Source organism: Petromyzon marinus, chromosome 19 (assembly GCF_048934315.1).
Source record: "Petromyzon marinus isolate PM22_M1 ecotype Great Lakes invasive population chromosome 19, UKy_Petmar_22M1.pri1.0, whole genome shotgun sequence".
NCBI lineage: Eukaryota > Metazoa > Chordata > Hyperoartia > Petromyzontiformes > Petromyzontidae > Petromyzon > Petromyzon marinus.
In genome coordinates this window covers 8,594,928-8,614,265 of record NC_133685.1, presented here as the reverse complement: position 1 = coordinate 8,614,265, position 19,338 = coordinate 8,594,928, and the positions used below count along the sequence as shown (strand labels likewise).

Below are 19,338 nucleotides of genomic sequence, written 5' to 3'. Positions count from 1 at the left end.
TCGCCACCTTGGCACCACCGAGTCTGAATTACGATACAGCCCGAGATGTCAGTCGAGGCTGCGGTGCGCTGACGAAGACCAACAATGGCGGTGCAACGGCACGCAACGGCGGAGATTTTTAGATCTCCCGGCGTGGCAGCGCCGGTGGAAGCGACGCGGCGAGCTTCCCCAAACCTCCCCGCTTGCTCCGCCCCGGGTCGCGCCGCTCACCTGCAGGTCGGGCTGGCTGCGCAGTCCGCTGAGCCGCACGCGAGCCCCTCCCGCCGTCGTCGCCGCGTGGGGTCGCGCTGCCGCGGGGCCGGGGTCGTCGGCGAGCTGCACGCCGATCACCGTGTGCCGGCGGTCGTCGCGGGCCGCGCGCTCCGTGCGGAGAAACGGCACCGCCGCAACTCCTCCTCCGCGCTGCCGACCAGCGACGACGACGCCGACGCGGCCGCCGCGACAGCGCCCATTGCCCGCCGGGCCGGCGTCGGCGACGACCGCGCGCGGAGACCGCACGCGGGGCCCGCACTCTGTCGGCACGGAGGAAGAGGGCGGAGAAGAGAGGGGTCGCTCGCGGGGGTCACGCACGCGGTGCTGCCAGGCCGCCAACCCCCACCGCGGTGGCGAGACGCTAAGCGCCTCGCCCGGCACACGGGAGGTCGCGCGTTCGATCCAGAGCCTGGCACCTGTGTATCTGGAGTTCACACGTCTCTCTCTCCGTGTGGTCGCGTGGATTTTTCTCAGGGTCCACATTTGGAATTAACATGGTGCGTTTAAGAGTATTTGGATGCTATGAAATTTCCGGGAACACCGCTCTCTCTCTCTCACTCTAACTCTGTAGATTCCACGCTACGACTCCCTGCACAGATCTCCGGGTCGACGGCGCTCATTACACCACGCTCGCGCGTTTTTAATTTCGAGGACAGCAGAAAGCAATTATTGGATTCCGTTGCAACGCGACGGTGGCCACCCGCCGGCCTGCCCGCCCGCCCATCACCACCGCCGCCGCCGCAGACACAAAGGGGGAGGTGGGAAATTCTTGGCCGCAACTGATGGAACATCTGGCCACGGGTTTCGTGGCGTCTGGGTCATGTTTTATGGCACTTTTAATTAGCGAAGGATGGGGGGGGGGCATCACGTGACGCGAGTACGCCTGCAATTGCGCTCTAACAAATCACCGGTGACCGCAACGATGAACACGAACATCTTGGGCATCAGGCAGCTGACACCTTTGGGCCCTGTGCGGGGTTCAGAGATGGGCTGGATGATAATAATGTTGGGAGCCAAAACTTACGGGAGGGCAGCCTGACATATATATAATATATACTCTTCAGAGCCCAAGATGAACTTAATCCAGACAAACGAGACTCCATTTTGCATTAGAAGTGGCCGAGTTCTGCCTATGCATGTGTGTATGTTGAACTTCTTTGGCACCGTACATAGACAACCGTGCTAATAGTGATCAAGATGCAGAGCAAACGACTACAATTTCACATGACAGCATCAGGAGCGGTGGAGTGTATCATCGCTGTGATGTCTCCTTCGTATTTGTGAATAGGGGGAGTTCCATCGTTATACGTTGTACGGTCTGTTCTGGGTGACCACAGTCGCATTACTGGGGAGAGTTTTTAATTTTCCATTTGTGCATCAGGGTGTCCCGCATCTGCTGCTGCTGCCATGGTTTATGCAGTGGATGCAGTTTTATGGTGGTCCACGAGTTTCGTGGAAGATCAAAACCCAGGGGATACTTCTGCATGGGGTCTTTCACAACCAGGCGTTTGTTTGCGAGTTCTTCTGAACCCCACTCAGCTGGCCACTGAGCATGGGTGAAGGTTCGTTCCCCGCTACGGCCAGCCAGGAATTTCCCTGACACGCCACCAGCTTCGTCCCACCGCCGGCGAGGCGGAGGGAACGGTTTAAGTTAAGTTTCACTTTGTGCATTCAGGTGAGAAACGCAAAGAGACCAGGGATGGAGTGACCCCGGGGGTCACCCAACCGACGAAATCAAAACAAAATTAAGGACAGCACGGGGAGGGGGGGGGGATGGCAAATAAATGCAACGCAGTCCTCGGGCGTCAGAGAAGGCCATCACACTTGAGTTGCAATGTTTAAAATGACTGGAATTTCATGGGCCATAGGCGAAGGGCTTCTCAGCATTTTGCGCCTTGCCCGTCGCACTCACTGATGTCCTCTTCTCCCCCCTCTCACAATGTGTGCAGATTCTACCGATTCTATTGTATGTAGGATGTGTAGGCATATATGCCCCCACATCTGGGTGGGGTCCACTTTCTACAACTTTTGATTCGGGACTTCTGAAAAGCTGTCATCATTTAGTTGACGGACAAACGGAAATAAATAATAAAGAACGATTGTTATTCAGGCAAACAAACACCATAACTCGGCTAGTTGTGACATACAACTTGGATAACAATGTCCAATGGATTCTGACCCAATTTATACTTTACATTTATCGAATATGATTATTATTATTACTCATATAAGTCAAAAGCCATTGTGTGCCTACGTTAAAATCAGCAGTGGGGAGTGCTCCTATTTACTCGTTGCGCAAACTCCACATTCATATGGCAGGACCAGTTTTACAGAGAACAATTCCAGAGCTGTCATTCAAAATGTGCAGGAGAGCACAGTGGGAATAGCAGTACCAGCAGTAACACTTGTGATTATTATTGTGATAACAGCATAAGCAGTGACATTATTAGTATCATTGTCATGCTGTCCCATTCATCAGGAAGCACACTTCCCCACATGCCCCATGATCGCGAGATGTTAACGCCCTTGCCTGCTATACAGGAGGTCGTGGGTTCGATCCCGACCAAGAAGCCTGCCGTATATTTGGAGTTTGCGTGTCTCTCTCTCTCTCTCACCATTATCACGGTGGCTAGGTGATGTTAACTCCCTTGCCTGTTATACAGGAGGTCGGGGGTTCGATCCCGACTCTGATGCCTGCCGTATATTTGGAGTTTGCGTGTCTCTCTCTCTCTCACCATTATCACGGTGGCTAGGTGATGTTAACTCCCTTGCCTGTTATACAGGAGGTCGGGGGTTCGATCCCGACTCTGATGCCTGCCGTATATTTGGAGTTTGCGTGTCTCTCCCTGTGGTCGCGTGGATTTTTTGTTCCCTCTACATTTAGAATCAACGTGCATTTTAGATTATAAATTTCTACACGAGGATAAGCCACTTCGTTGAGCCACCGCTTGTGACGATAGCTCTATATAGCTCAGTGGGCCTTAGCTGCTGAAATAAAATAAAAAGTTTGGTTTACATTTCATGGAAGTAAAACTCATTCATTTGTTTTTCCCTCAGAGTGAAAAATGTTGTCAAATTTAACTTGCTCTTTTCTTGGGGGCAGTCGTTAGCGAGCGACCAAGCTGAGACCATCACCTTTGCTGACCTCGAGCATAAGCAGTGACATTAGCCCCATGCCTGGTTTCAAACCCTCCACTCCCAACTCTGAGCCGGCCACAGTGTTAACCTTTCGCACAAACGCCGTGTTCAAAGTTGCCGGTTGTAGCATCTAAAGTATGTACGGGTTATCCAGGTCGTGCCGATTACAACTGCTCACAGGGACATACCATCCTAACGAGCGACGGTGAAAAGACTGCACAGCACAGGCCCCTCATTTTTGGAGGGACATGAAATCAGCCCTCCCCACAATTTGCCGAATCGTAGCGATCCAGGATCACGATCCGATTCCATTCAATGCAGCTCGTAGGAATCGAAGAACATGGACCGCTGCACATGTGTATCGTGAGCTCAAGAATCAATGTCAACGATGAATCTGATGCATTATTACCACCCCCTAGCCCATATACTTATTGACCCAATCAGCCGGAATGCAAAAACTAAGCTGGCGGTGCCCGGGATAGTCATTTTCACGTATGAACACGTTGTGAAAAAGAGCTTCATAGCTCATCGGATTCCTTCAGTATAAAAAAATATTCAGATTCTGAAAACAGGCGAGTGTTAGGCTGTGGGCCTACGTTGTGGGTAGCAGAGGGGTGTGCGGCAATAAGCCACCGTGTTGTACGGTTCTCTTGTGCTCAAAGTCCATTCTCCCCCCGCCTTCAAAAACTCAAAGACCAGTGTGGTGAAGTATGGTCAATTAACCCCCAAAACGTGCATGGCGTGGGGAGGCCCTCATCCTAAGCCACATTCCCATGGCACGGCCCAGTCCATGCAAACCACAACTACAGTGGGCTTCACAATAAGGGGTGCTGTGGTGGTGAGTGTTAACTACCTCGCCTGTTATACAGGAGGTCGTGGGTTCGATCGTGACCTTGATAATGCCTGTATATTTGGAGTTTGCATGTTCTTCCCGATGTGGATTTTTCTCTGAGTCGTCCAGTTTTTCCCTCCACATTTAGAATGAACGTCACACGTTTTAGAGTATTTGGCTGTTGTCAATGTCCACGCCATAAGTCATTTGGTTGAGGGATCATTTGTGGGCAGGTCGCTTCTGAAAAATATCTATATAGCGCAATGGGCCTTACCTGTTAAAATAAAAAAAATTGTTTTAGTAAGTAGCCCTGAAGATGATGATGTAATTGCGATGGAATTGAATTGACCTCGGTTGGAATTTGAGCTCCACGATTGTCGAGAACAGCGAGAGTGTCAACAATTGTTGTACTAAAATTGTTGTACTAAACAGCGAGAGTGTCAACAATTGTTGTACTAAACTTAAACTTGCCCCTGCCATATTAATGTGGAATTTCCACCAATGAGTCCAGGAGTTTTCAACGGTGACGAACGCTGCTTCATGCTCCACTGAGCCAATACACGCATCTCGCAGAGTACACGATGTTGCACACTACACACATGGTAGTATTCTCCGGATTATAAGAAACACATTCCCCCCCCCCCCGCCAACCCCCTAATATTTCACAGAAAAAGTTGGGGGTGCATCTTATAATCTGGTAGCTGTGTGTGTGTGTGGCACCAGATGTGGAGTGGCGGTGCAACGCTGAGTGCGCTGGGCTACGTACCCGACCACCTGAGTTCGATTCCCGCTCACAGCCAACACTCGTGGCAATTATCTGAACCGGGTCCTGGTCAGCCCCCCCTAGGTCTACTCAGCCTCAACTGAGTACCTGGTGCGGTGCGTAAACATCACCACCAGGGAGACAAATTGCGGCCGGTTTGTGGCGCTGGCCACCCACCCCCTCGCGTGCCGTCACGAGTGCTCACCAACAGCACTTACCCCGCAAGTCTGTTAAGGCTATATGGGGGGTCTTTGTCTTTGTGACACCAGATCAGTATAACTTTATTGACACCGGGGACAAGTTTGGGGGTGCGTCTTACAATCGGGATAACGGAGTAATTAGGGTTCCTAGCGCCCCGATACTGCGAACGTAAAGAAATGGGTAAATTATTGGCGGATACAACAACCACGACGACAACGACGACGACGAAAAACCACACAGGGAAGGAAAACAAAGCTAGCCGCCAATCGTCAAAGATACATTTAAATTATATTTGTACAGACCGTGCTTCATAAAGCACAAAGCGTGCGGGTTGTGTGTACGTGTGGAGAAGTGACGCTCAGTGAGAGAAATCCATTTAGGGGCAGTCCAAAAAGTCAGACCCCCCCTCAAATATGACGTCACAAAGCTCTGCCCTCCCCCCCCTCGAAAAAAAACATGCTTCAAATCGCTTTAAACTATTGTCATTGTAGTGCGTATTTAATGTGCCGCTGCACTCTGATGTTGTAGGAGAAAACATTTATGAAAAGTCTATTTAATTAAGTAGAACGTGTTGTCTATATTTATTTAAAGTTGCGCATTTTGATGTGACGTCACATTTCTCCAACCCCCCCCCATCGTCACACATCGTCACAAATGTCTGCCCCCCCACCTTCTAGGTGCGTGACGTCATTTATTGACGGCCCCTTACCCTTGGGCTCCCCCCCCATCCCCCGGCGCCCCCTCCCTCTGCGTGACTCACTCAGCAAACTCGTGGAAGGTTACGCGACCCCAGTGTACGGCACCGCAGTGACAAATCCACGGCCGAATCATCTCGATTATTTTAAAAGGTTCACTTTTTCGTTCGGTGGTTTCTCGTTTCTTTCTTCCTTCGTGGAAATCTTAAAATGTTAAACGAAACTTTTTTTAAATGTTATTTTACCACGTAAAGGCCCACTGAGCTATGCAGCCCTTTTTCAGAGGCGAGCTGGCCACAAATGAGAGCTCAAAGAAGTGGCTTATCACGTGGAAATCTACAGTCGGCAAAAAAATATATGAAACGCGTGACGTCGATTCTAAACGTGTAGGGGAAAATAAATATGGCCCGGAGAAAAATCCACACGACCACGGGCAGAGAGAGACACGCAAAAACTCAAAATGTACAGCAGGTGTCAGGGTCAGGATGGAACTCACGGCCTCCTGTATACCAGGCGAGGTAGTTAACATCTCCTAGCCACCGTGACCTTCTAAAGTGCCACCGTTAATTCCCCAGAACACGATTGCGCCAACTCGCTCGGTCGCAATCCAAAACTTTGCCTCCTTCTCCTCTCTCTCACTCTCTCTGGCCGCTGCCAAAAACACAATTTTGGGAATTCAGAAAAATATATACCAATACACAAAAGCAGGGCCCTCTTTAAAATGATCTTAAGACTAGCAATTCAGATTTTATCAATATATCTGGCGTCGAACCCACGGCCTCCTGCGTACCAGGCCAGGGAGATAACATCAAACGCACCGCATTTAATTTGAACGTATCAAGCAATAGCCATCTAAGTAACGCGCGTGAATACATCACAAGGTTCCCATTAGGTTACAGGTGCTTTTTTTGTTTGTTTTGCGAGTAGCAGAAGAGCCTCTCTGGGTCACTGCAAACGTGAACGCGCAGCTCCACAGACATGCGGGTGGCGTCGCCCGCGGTTCGTGCGGCGCTCTCTGAACCCGGCGACCCGGAGTGCAATTGCCGGGGCACGGCTCACATCAGTGGCGAGCGACATACGAGCCGGTGCCGGCTCACCCTCTTCCAACCAAACCCCCCACGCTGCCCAACGTGGAGTCTTTACGCTCATACGACTAACCCCGCCCTGCCCGCCACCATGACTGGCAGTCCCGTAGGGAACACTGATAATAAACTCAACTATTTTTTATTTTATTTTACCAGGTAAGGCCCACTGAGCTATACAGAAGCTCTTCTTCTTCTTTCAGAAGCGACCTGGCTATCACAAATGATAGCTCAACGAAGTGGCTCGTCATGTGGAAATGTACAGCAGCCAACTACTCTAAACGCATGACGTTCATTCTAAATCTGGATGGGGGGGGGGAAAGTCCACGCGACCACAGAGAGAGAGAACTGCAAACTCCAAATACATAGCAGGCCTCACAGGGTCGGGTTCGAACCCACGCACTCCTCTATACCAGGCGAGGTACTTAACATATTCTAGCCACCGTGATCATGAGATAGAAAGACACGCAAACTCCAAATATACAGCAGTAGGCGTCAGGCTCGGGATCGAACCTATGTCCTCCTGCACACCAGGCGAGGGAGATAACATCTCGCCGCTACGGCGCCCCTTGACAAAAGGCTGCAGGTTATGATTATAATATTCAGACAGACGGGATGATGCAGTGTCTCTGGCCGCAACCCCCAGTGTAACCGAATAAACGTCCGTTTTGTTCGCTTAGGACAAAAAAAATACCTTCGGCACGTCGTCAAATTAGGCCGAAATATGTCCCACCACCCCCCGCCGCCGAGGAAAATGAACAAACTAACCACCGCTGACAGGTCAACAATAAAACCGCTCATTAGCATCTTGTCATGCAGCGGGTGACCCCCGTGACGCGTGTGTGCGAGTGTTTGTCTCTGTGTGCCTCTGTGTGTTCGATTCCCGCTCACAGCCAACACCAGTGGCGATTATCTGAACCTGTCCTGGGCCTCCCCTACGTCGACTCAGCCTCAAACGAGTACCTGGTGCGGTGTGAAGTAAGCATCGCCACTGGGGAGACGAAGGCGGCTGGGCGTGGTGCTGCTGGCCACCCACCCACCCACCCCCTCCGCGTGCCGTGCCGGCCTTCATAGGTGCTGCTACTCGCTCACAGCACTTGCCCCAACAGTCTGTTAAGGCTACACGGGGGATCTGTGTGCGTTGATGTTCACGCACTTCAAAGCAAGTGCGCCGAGCCTGGTGCGAGCGCCGTGGTAGCGTCACCGTCATCTTTGGTGGCGCATGGCAGTTGCTGTTGTCGGTGTGGGTGTTCGTCTGATGTGTGTTTGTGAATGTTTATTTCCGCGTTGAGCCGGCCTTAATAGGCGCTCGCTAACAGCACTTGTCCCCTATAGATTTTGAAAGCTAACAAGAAGGGGGGGAGGTCCTTTGTCTTTGTGTGTCCGCACAATTGGAGGAGCGGGACAGCGGTTCGGGCGGTGCAGGATTGCGCGCGTTACAACACTTCTGGTACGGATGTCTTCCCCATCAATCGCTGCTGCGATGGCCAAACAAACACCGGAGCCCCCACTCGGCTCCACTGATCGATGGCCCTCAATCCAGCAGTGGAAATTCCCCATTTGTCACGGCGGGCGCCAGCCAGGCTCTCGCTCAATGCGGTGATTTAAGCCCGACGCGCCTGGCTCCGTAGACGTCTTGCGTGTGTGTGTGTATCTCTGTGTCTGTATCTGTGTGTGTCTGTGTGTGTGTGTATCTATGTGTATGTGAGTGTGTGGGGAGCGGTGGCGTAGCGGTTAGCGCGCTGCGCTACGAACCCACTCACGGCCAACACCGGTGACGATTATCTGAACCGGTCCTGGGCATCCCCTAGGTCGACTCAGCCTAAAATCAGTACCTGGTGCGGTGTGTAAACATCGCCACTGGGGAGACAAAGGCGGCCGGGCGTGGTGTTGTCCACCCACCCCCTGGTGTGCAGTGCCGGCCTTCATAGGTGCTCGCAAACAGCACTTGCCCCTACAACCTGTAACAGGCTACACGGGGGATCTTTGTCCTTGTAATGCGTGAGCAGGGCGATCCATTTATAGACGACGCCCCACCGATTTCCAATGAGACTCTTCTCAACGGGCGACTGAAAGTTCGGCTCCGCAACCAAGCGAAGAGCGTGGGGGTTGGGGGTTCAGCTCCGTCTCGCGCGCGCCCACACCGGCGAGAGATGCGGGAGGAGGCTTTGAAACCAAACGCCGGCGTCTTCCCCATCATTCGTTTTTCTCCTCGGAACACACCACCCCCGCATCCACGCCTCCCCCATGGCCTCCTGGGAGTGAATCATTCCACCGGCATTGATTCAGCGCAAGCAAAGGGAGGTGCCGTCACAAACCGTCTACCCAGATTTCCCACCCCCAGTGACGTCTATGTTTATTTTGCGTCGTCAGTGGGTTCGGCATAGGGCTGTCGAGTTGAGCTAAGTGAAAGTTATGCGCGCGTGCGTGTGGTTTGAACTTCTTTCGCACCGTACGTAGCCAACCGTGCTCATCGTAGGCGCGGGGGAACGACGACAAACTAAACACACACAAAACTGTTCCAAAGAAACGAGTTTGTCAATGTACACGATTTAAAAGCGCACATATCTCCGCAGTGGGGCCTTACCTAACCATGCGAAGAGCGTTCCAGACGGCCGCAGGCGCAGCGCGTCTGGCCACGTGAAAACGGGCTGACAGCGGCTTCCCTCTGTTGTGTGCAATGTTTATTCTGCTGCTGCTGCTACGCTAACAGCTCATTGTGTGGCGAGGTGTCGCGCGGCGTGTACCGCCTGTTCAAACAGCAGGCCACGGCGGGTCATAGGGGACCCGACAGCACACCCCCCCCACCCACTCTTGCACAAAGGTGTCCGAGCTACAGAGTTACTAATCTTTAGGTCAGCGGTATCCTGAACCTTTCCCGCAGCCTTGCACCACCCCCCCCCCGAACCCACCCACCCACCCACGTCTCTTTGGTTAAATGTTAATAAACACAGGGGTTTCGATGAAACAAAGACAGCTGTTACTTACGCGCGCGTGCTTAAATTGTGTTTTTCGATTATTGACCTTCGAAAAAAAAACACACCTGACCATATTCTTGGTTCTTTCGGTAAAGTCACCACGTAGAAGGGAAACAATAAAATAATAAAAATATAAAACATTAAAATTCTCACGACGTTTCGACTGCAACACAAGCAATCATCATCAGGCGTGAAAACAACAGCAAGAAAATTTGAAGAAAAAAAAGTGGCTGGTTTATTTAACGTCTCGCACACTCCACCGCCCCCACCCCCAGAGATGCACCCCAGGTTAAGAAGAGTCACTGCTTTAAGTAAACTCCATAAGGAACCCGCAACGTACACACACACACACGCCCTCCTACAACCGGACAAAGGATCCATCACGTTAGCCTTTTGACAGACCGTTGTGTCACGTGGGCGAGCACCTAACGCACGAGGGGAGTAGGTGTAGACAACACCCCCCCCCCCCACGGCCACCTTTGCATCCCTACTGCTACTGTTTACTACACCACCGCACCAGGAACTACGACATTTAATGCTGAGTGGACCTTGCCGAGGCCCAGGAGCGGGGTTCAGACAATTGTCACTGATGTTGGTTGTGAGCGGGCAGGGGAAGAGAACGCTCTGGTCGCCCAGTTCGTGGGGGGCAGTGCGCTAACACAGGCGCCACCGCTCCCCACTGACAACACAGACACAAATATCTCCCCGCGAAGTCTTAACAGACTGTAGGGGGCAAGTGCTGTCAGCGAGCACCTATGAAGGCCGGCACGGCACGAGAGAGGGGTGGGTGGCCAGCACCACGCCCGGTCACCATTGTCTCCCAAGTGGCGACGTTTACACACCGCGCCAGGTACGCATTTGAGGCCGAGTCGACCTAGCGGAGGCCCAGGCCCGGTTCAGATATAATCGCCCCACTGATGTTGGCCGTGAGCAGGAATGGAACCCGGGCCGCCGGGTTTGTATAGCGCAGCGCGCTAACCGCTACACCACCGCTCTCTAGACACACACCCATACTTACACACACAGAATGTTACCGTCAGGTTACAGACTCAATTCAACTGTCAAACCACTTGCTAACTCTTGCCAAATCATTTCCCCCTCTCCCCCCCCAGCCTCCATCCGTTGTGAACAAGGACTGGAAGGAGATTAAACCGGAGTGGTGGAATGTGCTTAGCCGTGTGTAAAATGTGCAGCGGTCACAAACACACACGGAGAGGGGGGAGGGGGGGAGGCCTTGGTGACATCGGCGGTGTTGACACTCCCGAGAGCGGAAACGCGAGACAAGCCCAGGAGAGGAGAGCGAGGGAGACAGGGAGACACAGAGAGTGGTGGTGGTGGTTGTTGTAGGGTACGCTGCACGCAATGACGAACTCTCACACAGAACTCGAGGTACAGGCGCACGGCGAGATTGGTGGCGAGTCCATGCGGCCGCGTCCCGCAGATACGTGGCGCACCGCGCGGCTCGGAGTTTAACCTAAACTTTTCATTTTAACCAGGTAAGGCCCACCGAGCTATTTAGCTCGTTTTCAGAAGCAACCTGGCCATAAACGATAGCTCAACGAAGTGGCTTATCGCGTGTAAATTTAGAGCAGGGCAATACTCCAAGTGCACGTTGATTATTCTAAATTTGGAGGGAAAAACCGGAGTATCCGGGCAAAAAAATCCACGCGACCAAATGTACAGCAACCCATGACCTCCTGTATACCAGGCGACGGAGTTAGCATCTCGCCACCGTGGCCCTCGGAGTACCACGGGTTATGGGATGAATGAGCCCAGGAATTGCGTTCACGTGAACAAAATAAAACCTACAGGGGAAGCGTGCGGGCACCTGACTAGCGGCCACAAATCAATCCGCGATCAATTCTCTGATTAGGAGGTTACACGGGTGGGTTTTTGTTTGTTTGTTACCAAGAACCAAGAGGCGCATATCTGAGTCCACCTCGGGGAAGCCCAGCAGATGATCGTTACTGTTGTTGGCCGAGAGCGGGGGATTGAGCTCGGGGTAGCTGGGTTCGTAGCGCAGCGCGTTAACCGTTGCACTGCCACTTCCCACGTGTATTCACACGCAAACGCACACACACACGCACACACGCACACACGAGTACAAATACCCCCCCCCCCCCCCCATGGTCTTTAATAGGATGTTGGGGGAGCTCCAATTAAGGCCAGTATGGCACACGAGGGAATGGGTGACCAACACCATCCCTGGCCACCTTTGTATCCCCAGCTCTGATGTGCGCACACCTCACCAGGTATTGAACTAAGGCCGTCGACCTTGGGGAGGCTTCGGACCGGTCCAAATATGCCACCGATGTTGGCCGTGAGCAGGACCTGAACTCGGGTCGCCGGGTTCGTGGCGATGCGCGCTAACCGCTGCACTAACCGCTCTCCAAGAGGGCTCCACCACACGTGTTCACACACACACACGTGCATCCGCGCACACACACACACACGCGCACAGAGACATACACACACGCACCTCTACTACTTTCCCCCGAAGCTGCACACGTTCACACCCGTGGCTCCGTGCGCTCATTAGACGGCCGTTAAATTCCACACCTTGGGAGCCGAGGGGATTGTGAGAGAAGCCAAGCAGGCAAAACAAAAGACGCCTGGCCTCGATGGGGCCCCCCAACGACCTCCTCCCCCCCGATGAATCCCCTATGACCCCCCCGACGGAGCCCCCGACGGACCCCCCCGACGGTGAGTGAACGAGTGAGTCTACGAGTGAACGAGTGAGTGAGCGAGTGAACGAGTGAGTCTTCGAGTAAGTCTACAAATGAGTGAACGAGTGAGTCTACGAGTGAGTGAGCGAGTGAGTGAGCGAGTGAACGAGTGAGTCTACGAGTAAGTCTACAAATGAGTGAACGAGTAAGTCTACAAATGAGTGAACGAGTGAGTCTACGAGTGAGCCTACGAGTGATTGAGCGAGTGAACGAGTGAGTCTACGAGCGAGTGAACGAGTGAGACTTCGAGTAAGTCTACAAATGAGTGAACGAGTGAGTCTACGAGTGAGCCTACGAGTGAGTGAGCGAGTGAACGAGTGAGTCTACGAGTAAGTCTACAAATGAGTGAACGAGGGAGTCTACGAGTGAGCCTACGAGTGAGTGAGCGAGTGAACGAGTGAGTCTACGAGCGAGTGAACGAGTGAATCTACGAGTGAGCCTTTTTGGGTCTGTGACCCCTGATTAGCACGGTTGGCTACGTGCGGTGCGTAAGAAGTTCAACGTACGTACAAACATACGTTTCGTTTCGGCCATTAATTCCTATTTGACTTACCACATTTAATAAAAAAAATGAAGTTAGGTAAACCACCCCCATTAAACTACCCTATAATATAAATACCCCCCCCCCTCCGAAAAAAACCTCATAGCTGCGTGAAATAAAATAGTGTTCCCGTAATGTGAATAATTTAGTACGAGTGGCATTTATAGCGATAAGTGAATGTATTTTGTCACCAGGGGTGGGTGGCCTCGGTGGTCCGTGGACATATTTTAACATATAATCACCCAGGAATGTCCTTAACGCTCGTGACGTCACTCCACATCGAATAGGTGACGTCCTCCAAATTGGACACTCCCCACATTCGTAATAATTAGCGGCTGACGTCACTCCACATGGGGGGGGGGCGAGGCGCCTCCTCCCCCCCTCCTCGGCGTCAACTCACAACCCTCACGACAAAGGCAGAACCCTCACGTCACGTGATCTCCGTAACGCTGTTGAGACATCAAAGTAAAAAGGACGTCATGATGAACAAGGAATTATAACCTTAAAATGAAATAGCTCTGTGACACCACGCCCTTACAAACTGCACACGCATTGATGCAATGAATATCACGTCGAGGTCTGCTTTTCGCTTGCAAGTATCAGATTCACTGCAATACACCCGTCCTTGGACGGGCAAAAGGCGAGTTTCTAATCATTACCCACGTCCCCTCCTCGCCCATCCAGCGCTCCAATGAACGGTTATGGATCAGGGTCACGATCCGATTGAAGAATTGACTCTGCGTTGCCTCGTTCGCAACGATTCTCGCTTCACGTCCGTCTCGTTCGTTTCGCTTTAGTTTGCGAAGGCATCTCAATAAAAGTCACGTCAGAATTTCGTCCGCGCATAATTTGCACGAGTCGCAAACAATGGATTGCCATCTGCGAGATATGATGCATTTCCGTGGGGAGCTCTGCGTCATGCCTCGTTTAAAATGAATTCAAAACGAATTAAATGACCGCATTTACGTGCAAGTGAAAATCATTCGCATACAAACAATTCCCCCAGTGGCCACACATCTCAAACAGCACGGGCAGCACTGAAGAGTAAATACAGATTATTTTGCAGTGTGTTACCACGGTGGCGAGATGTTAACTACCTCGCCTGGTGTACAGGAGGACGCCGGTTCGATCCCGGCCCTGACGCCTGCTGTATATTTGGAGTTTGCATGTTCGCGTGAATTTTTTTCCGGGTCCTCCAGTTTTCCCCTTCGACGTTCAGAATCAACGTCACACGTTTAGAGTAGTGGGCTGCTACAAATTTCCACACGATAAGCCACTTCGTGGCGCTCTCATTCGTGGCCAGGACCCTTCTGTTAAAGAGCTCAGTGATCCTTACCTGGTAAAATTAAAAAAAACATGATTATAGTTTTTTTTGGGATTCGCCACATGGCTCAGGGGGAGATCGTGAACTTCAACACGGAGCCAGACCCGCTAACAGCCTGCCTTTGAACTCCAAGCTGGAGGTAAAACTGGATTCTCATGTGTTACATGTTTGATCGTCTGGTCCACGGGATACCGGCGAATGCGCAAACAAAGAAATAGTCGTCACACAAACCAGCGGGCAGTCAAACATCCCGACCCTGCGATCCGCTCACTAAAACATATTCCCGTTGTGACGCCGCGCGAGGCATCACAACGCGCGAGGCGTCACGACGCGGCCGGTTCCCTGAGGAGTTCTGAATTTAGAAATTGACGGCAGCGCCCCAGGAGGACTCTCAAGTCTGGCTCAGCTGCCAGGGGCGGAGTGCCTCGGGCTGCTCCAACTTCCACGGATTTCTCTCTCCGTTTCAACAAGCGACGTTGAAAAGTAGAAAAAAAAAGTTGTATCTGAACGCTAAACATTTTCCGCATATCCATGGAGCCGTATTTGAGTGGCCCGGCAGCCGCGTGTAGCTCGCGAGCAGCGGTCTGGACACGACTACCTGGCTCTGCCCTTTACCTACGTACGATTAGCACGGTTGGCGATGTACGGCGCGAAAGAAGTTCAACATACATAGACGTGTCCAGTGGCTACAAAGGGCTGAGCAACCATAGTCAACGCGAAGTGGGGTGGTGATCATCCCGAGTGGCGGTGCTGATCCAGTGGTGGAAATTCCACAGGGCGTGTGAGGAATACAAGCTGCAGCGTGGACACAATTGTCTGGCACCTGGATGCCGAACGAGTACATTATAAGGTCGCACTCATTACACACGAAGCTTTTGCCACAAATTAACCACAATACCTTGCTGCTGATCTCGTCAAGGAGCATAAACCATCATCACGCCAACTCCGCTCACCCTCGCAGCAGCAGCTTTTGGCTGGCCATCGAACGAAAGACGGTGGTCACCGCATCGCTCGCTTTCAGACGCGCGACGGGACTAACTCACTCATTCGCTTAAACAGCAGAGGGGAAACACACAACGCAAGCGCTCTTACAAGAGATCTGCTCCCTCTCGCCCTCCGCTAAAGAGCGGTCACACCGCCTCCACAGCAGCAGGAGCAGCCGCAGCAAGCATCTCGCACACGAACACACCCCCCCCTCCACCACCACCACCACGGGACAACGCGACTCCGCCCGCGAAACGCGACACGGGGACGCGCGGGACACACGACCCTTGGGTTCCCATGGAGCTTCCGCGCGCCACCCGCGAGTCGTGGGGGGGGCCTCATCGCTCGCCCCTGCCGACGTTGGCATGCCAGCGCCACCGCCGCCGCTGTTATTGTTATCGTCGTCGTCGTCATCGTTAGCGGAGGTCGGCCGCGCTTGGATTCATCCGCGCTAACGAGGTCGAGCTCGCCACGAAACACGTGGACGACCGCTCCCGCCAGAAAAAAAAGAATACAAATACAAAGTTAAAAACAAACAACCCGCCGGATGTTCCCCCAACGACGACGCCTGCGACGGGGGGGCGGGGGGGGGGAAGACTTCGAGTGAACGCTCGGGCCGAGCGGACAACACAGCTGTCCAAATAAGCCGCGTGTTTGCGACCGGCACTCCGTCCGTCCGTGTCGACCACGTGCGCGCGTGTGTCGATCACGTTGCGCACAACCACCAATTGCCACCGAGTGACAGTCTTCTTCATCTTTCCCATGGCTGCTGACGTCGAGAGCAACAGCTGAAACTTATGGCGGGACCCCGGGGTCCCGTAAGCCCCCGGCTCTCGCATAAACTGCGTTGCGACGTCATTTGACGTCTGTTGAAGGCGAACGACACGACAATCTATTCCTCTAGACGGGCTCTACGCGATGCGCTAATCAAAGTTTTAAAGTTTTGGTTACGACTACGGCAATTTTGGCAACGACGGGGGCTTTGTGAAGAACGAGAGGATTGATTTCTGGTGGGACGCGGCGTTTATGTGCGCGGTGGGACGGAGTCGCCAAAAATAAATGAGTTAATAACGATTTTGACTTCCGTTTATTCGGGACAACCGGGGTCCCGCCATAAGGTTCATCTGCAATTTCACATTCAGGTGGGTCGAGACAGATAATATAATCGCGTCAGGTAGTAGCGAGCGGAGTTCATCATCATCATCGCTGTGATGTCTCCTTCGTATTTGTGGACCGGGGCATGGGTCGCAGACTACTGGAGAGTTTTTAATTTTCGAATTGTACATCAGGGTATCCACATCCACTGCCATCGTTTGTGCAGTGAATGCGGTTGACAACCGCCCACAGAGCTCATGCCAGCCTAGGTGCAATCCGGGGCCACGTGAAGAGTCAAAAAGGTTGCTGGTAGGAGGCCACCGGCCTGACTCACAGATGCACGGAAGCATAAAGATAAAGAGAAATGTCCCCCCCCCCACCAACCCTCAAAGACTGTTGGGGCAAGCAGTGTTAGCGAATACCTATTAAGGTCGAGGGAATACGTGTGGCCAGCATTACATTCCCCCCAGCCACCTTTGTCTCTCCGGTGCTGGTGTTGACGCACCGCTGCAGCTAATCGTTTGTAGGCTGAGTTAACCGTAAGGAATTGGCGGCGACGTCACCAGCGCGCTTGTGCCAGGCCACGTGCACTCTCAGGCCACGTGAAGTGTCGAACGCCCACTGGCAGGTCACGGGACAGACCCAGGTGGTACCATGGGTTGACCGACTAAAATGACTAGCAGACGCACAAGCACTCGCCCACTCACTCACACACACACACTTACATTGCACAGCGCTTGACGTATTTGCAGGCGGTTGGTGGCTATGCTGCACGTGGCGCGTGGAGGCAGCGAGGAGGGATGGTGGATCGCACAAACATTGTGAAACTCCCTTCCCTGTTGGCGTCGAGGAGGTGCCGTGATGATATTGGTCCGCAAATTCATATGCTGAAAACATTTTCATATATAGAGGAGCCATAGAGCTTGGGCAATTGTTGGTAGAGCCAGCTGACTGCCTGGCTGCCGGCTTTGTCTGTGGTTCCCCCCCAGCGAATGCGAGATACAATTTTCGAAAACAACAGCGCTATATATGTATACACACACACACATATATAACGAAACGCAATTCCCACCTACGCACTCAGCCCTGGGGCTGATTGGGTTACCTGGGGGTGCAAGTGTCGATGTTTGATGAAGCTTCAATGGGCTGTCGGCTCGGGCCATAAACATCATCCTCACATTGCAGGTTCACCTTACTGGTCCATCCGGTTTAAAAAAAAAAACTTTTTGTCATTTAAAAAAATAATAATTTCACGAGACTGAGTAACTTCAAGTTTTCTGTATTGCCACAAAAAGCGGAGAATCACCGTGGCCCACTGAGGTGTACGCCCACTTTTTTTTGTTTACACACAGAGACCTGGTTCACTTTGGCCAAAGTGAAATTACTGTCGCTGTTGGGAACTACCGTGCGGTAAGCGGTGGGGTAGCTTGAATTGTGGATCTGTAAGGCCCCCCCCCCCCAAAACCTGGTGGTCTTCGGCTCCCCCATTGTGACTCCTGGGTGTTTAATTTGCATGGACATTATTCCCTCCCACGCCTATCCTCGCGATTCAATCAACTGGGGCGCCACGGTGGCGAGATGTTATCTGCCTCGCACGGTATGCACGAGATCGTGGGTTCAATCGCGACCCTGATGCCTGCCGTATATTTTGAGTTTGCGTGTCTCTCGCTCTCGATCCCCGTGCTCGCGTGGATTTTTCTCCGGGTCTTCCGGGTCTTCCGGGTCTTCCCTCCACATTTAGAATCGACGTGCGCTTAAGAGTATTTGGCTACTGCTATAAATTTCCACGTGCTGATAAGCGACTCCGTTGAGCTATCATTTTTGTGATGGCCAGGTCGCTTCTGAAAAAGAGCCGTATAGCTCAGTGGGCATTACCTGGTAAAATAAAATAAAAATAGTTTAATGGTTTAAATTGCCCTCGTTTGTGTTGTCCATCTCTCGGTGGTGTCCCACCTGTTTTGTGGCATTCAATTGCACCGTGCCTACCTCGCATAATGTGCATGGCATGTAAATAAATAAAGTATAACGTGCACGTTTCGATGCAACGTATAATAATGAGTGGAGAAAAAAATCTGATCTAATCGCTGAATGCATGAAGTGTAAAACCTCTATTCTTTCATGACAAATTTCAAGCCGAGAGTGTGGCGTGATGGATGGATGGGCGGATGAACTGCTAAGTGGGTGCATGGATTGTTAGAATAGTTAAACAGATGGATGGATGAATGGACGTGAGGGTAGATGAACGAGAAAGTGGATGGACGTTTGGGTGAATGGACGGGTGGAATGGCAAGCCGACAGATGGATGAACGGATGGAATTCCACGGGGTGCGTAGTCGTTCCGCGGACAAGCTGTCGTCACCGTCAACAAATAACTCGCTGGACGCAGAGGGGGCAGTGACCGAGTGGTGTGACACGGGCACCACGACTACCCGCGCGACCGCCTGTACGCTCGCGACGGTGACGGCTGTGGCGATCGACAGCAGTGGAAGCCGTCTGCTCTGCAGGACGGGGATTTACGGCTGGGCGAGAGGGGGGGGCGGTTAGCTCTCGATATTCGCCCGGGGGTTTGTGCCGAGATAAATGGTGCCAGCCGATGGCGGCGGCGGTGGCGGCGTTGACGTACAACAAAAAAATGTAAATTCATAATTGGAGTTTCGGAAATGTCTAAAAATTGCAATTGCTCGTACAATTATGACACGACTATTAAATTATCTTCCCTGCAACTGT

The 19,338-nt window shown here is 52.4% G+C and overlaps 1 protein-coding gene across 3 annotated transcripts in view; it reads right to left on the bottom strand.

Moving 5' to 3' along the window:
* Positions 1–19,338, bottom strand: part of LOC116943873 (uncharacterized) — a 146,328-nt gene that overhangs the window by 66,009 nt on the left and 60,981 nt on the right. For all 3 annotated transcript variants that reach the window (XM_076068133.1, XM_032957155.2, XM_076068134.1), the window contains exon 2: positions 211–512. The gene's annotated coding sequence lies outside the window, so the exon portion shown is untranslated. The remainder of the gene's footprint in view (positions 1–210; positions 513–19,338) is intronic.